Below are 3077 nucleotides of genomic sequence, written 5' to 3' on the forward strand. Positions count from 1 at the left end.
CCGTCCAGAGTGGGCCTTTTTCATGAGAACTCCTGTCAATTAGGTGTAGAAAAGGAGTTGAGGACTTGAGTCACATGACTCAAACTTGAGTCACATGACTCAGACTTGAGTCATGAATTTGATGGCTTAAGACTTGACTTGACAAAGTGTGACCTGCAACTCAAGTAGGACATTAACCCTTCACACCTGAGGTGTTGCCGGTGATGCCTAAATAACACATGGTCTATGACATACCACAGGGGTGGGCAATTCCAGGCCTCGAGGGCCGGTGTGTCTGCATGATTTCTAGATAGTCTTGCTCTACTCATGGCTGATTACCTGGTTCAGGTGTGTCCAGCCAATCAGAACATGCCAGAGCAGGGTATGCTGGAAAACATGCAGGAATGCGGCCCTCAGTGCCCACCTCTGACATACCATAACTCTTTGACCGTTTACGCAATCGATGTGAATCAGCTGATTCTGGTGGGAGAAAAGCGGCTTTGCTCCGATATGCAACACATTTCAATAAGGACAGATCTTAGGAATGCGAATAATAAATATTTGTGATATAAAAGTTTGCGTAAAATAGTCCATAGTCTTTTGGCGGTTAGGCTCTGGGCTGTGAGATGAGCTCAGACCATAGATGGATAAACCCTGGAGCCTAGACAGTGATGGAGGTTGAGGCCAGTCCACGACTTAGTATTGGGGGGGCAGCAAAACCGTCTAGAATGTAGAGAGATAAACGTCCATGAATTCAAAAGCAGAAAAACGAGTGTGATTGGCTGAGAAAAAAATGTGGAGAAGTTAGCGATTAGTTTAGATTGAAGACTTAAATGATGAGTGGCGTGTAGAGTGGTGCAAAAACCCAGCTTTTCTGTAAGTAAGGCAGATGTTCTTGCACCAAAGCTTCATTACTTACAGAAAGTGTTGCATAACGGTGAAAAACCCTACGGAATTACATTAAATGCAGAAGCCGGGGTAGCAGAACATCCCTGGCAATGAAGAGTATCATTAAGGATCACATCACAAAGCTAACCAGACCAATGATAGACTGACTTCAGTTTGGTTACCAGTCTGGCAGAGGGGTTGATGATGCAAAGATCTTGAATAACACCATCATCGGCATTCAGCTCCATGCAGCCACACATCCTTGTTGAGAAGCTAATCACATGTTTCAACATCGACCACCAGCTCAGTGACTTTTTTCTTTTGTGTCTTCTTTGTAAAAAAGAAAAAAAAAGGGTAGCAGCTGGTTTTTGTTCGTTTTCATTTTGACGTTCATTCAACCAGGAGGTTTCTTTTTCTTTTCCTATAACATTTATTTATGTTATAGGAAACACTCAGCTGTTCTTTTTTATTTATTGGTTGATGATAAGCCAATGGAAAGAGTCAGGGAAATGTTTTTATTGCTTTAATATCACAGTTGCGAAGTTGAAAGAACAACAGCAGCCAAACATTTATGTGAATAATCAGATCATCTTTGGCTGGTAATCTGATTCAATATTTTCATCCACAAACAAAAGCTACAGTGACTAATCTGGAAATGACTGGAGGCGAGTCTGAGTGTGAAGCTGTGAGTTGGAGCTCTGGGTTGCTGCAGTGAACTGACACAATGATGGAGCTGGGCTGAATCAGTTTAATAGAAAGCCTTTTCCTGCTGTGGGGTTGGCTTGTTGCACAGTGAGCCATAAAGAACCTCATCAAAATTTGGGATACAGCCAAGCCAGCAGTCAGATCCATCCACCAGAGAGGAGGAGATGCTGTTGGCTGTGACTGCGGCTACTGCAGGGAAAACCTTCAGACTGCTTCTCCTGATGTCGCCCAAAGGTTTACTGCATCATCAGGGAAAAGTTCATGACTGAGCAATAGCAATGTAGTTTATAGAGAGTTTTCATTTTTTAGCTTCATCCATTCATTTCCTTAACCTGCTTAAAGACCCACTCGCATGAAAATGGTGTTTTTGCTGTTTTTCATGTGTTCTTGTGGTATCTTTCTCATGATGGGGGGCAGACAATTAAGCTTAAAATTACTGAGTCTTTCTTCATTCAAATCATTGTGAATCAGGAGCAGACAAAAAAACGCACTCGAAAAAAAAAGATTGAATTTGTGACGTAGAAAATACGCTGGGCGGGGCCACAAGCTCCATGCTCTGCCCCATTGTAATGCATCCGACAAATAGGCAAATAAAATGTATAAATCCTTGAAGAAAGCAAACATAAAGAAAAAACAATGTGAAAAATATCTAACAAACCTGGTCCACTAAAGTATGAACTACATTACAATGATTTATTCCATCACAGTTATCTATTCTACTCCACTTATGTTTGTTTTAGACCAAACATTTCGCATGTCTTCAACCATGTTAAACTTTAAATTAAAAACTGTTGTAATGTAATTTCATTGTAAACTAGTGATGTGATTGCCAAAAGGACCAGTCAGTGCAAATAAACTGAAGCCTCTGCTGAAAATGTGGAAACGAAGCAAGATCCTGTTTCTAGAGACAAAGTAAACGTTAAACTCTTTCACTTTTCCACAAATATCTTTGACGATCTCAGAATATTTCTATATCTCAGAATATAAAATTTCATTCTATTCTGTTCTGTTCTGTTCTATTCTACTCTAAATTAATCAGACCAGCCACCAATGCCAATCAAGACATTTTCTGTTCTGTGTTGGAGGTTTCTTCAGGATTCTCCATTCACAAGAATCCAGTCAGAGAGCTCCGACTCTGAAAAGTGATAATGATGCCTTTCTCTGTTTTCCTCCTGGGAATCACACCCTCGTCCAGCTTCTGCACGTCTCACACTCGTGGCTGAGCACCTTTCTCCCTCCGCCTTCTGCTTCTCCTCCATCTACTTCACCTCAACTGCCATGAACTCGCTCAGTACTCAGGGGATGTTTCTGATAGGAAAACCCATTCAACACCCCCCCACCTCCTCAACACCACCACCCTGCCCCCTCCACCCACTCATTCCCCCGCCTTTCTCCAGCCCGACGTAGCCTTTTAGAGAAACAGCAGCAGTGGCTGCGTATTAGAGATGACTCATCCAGTTACTCTTTGCTCACAGTCAAACAACTCCCACATTTCTCACTTGTTA

The sequence above is a fragment of the Oryzias latipes genome, chromosome 4 (genome assembly GCF_053564925.1).
Source record: "Oryzias latipes strain Hd-rR chromosome 4, Olatipes_Hd-rR_3.1".
Lineage (NCBI taxonomy): Eukaryota > Metazoa > Chordata > Actinopteri > Beloniformes > Adrianichthyidae > Oryzias > Oryzias latipes.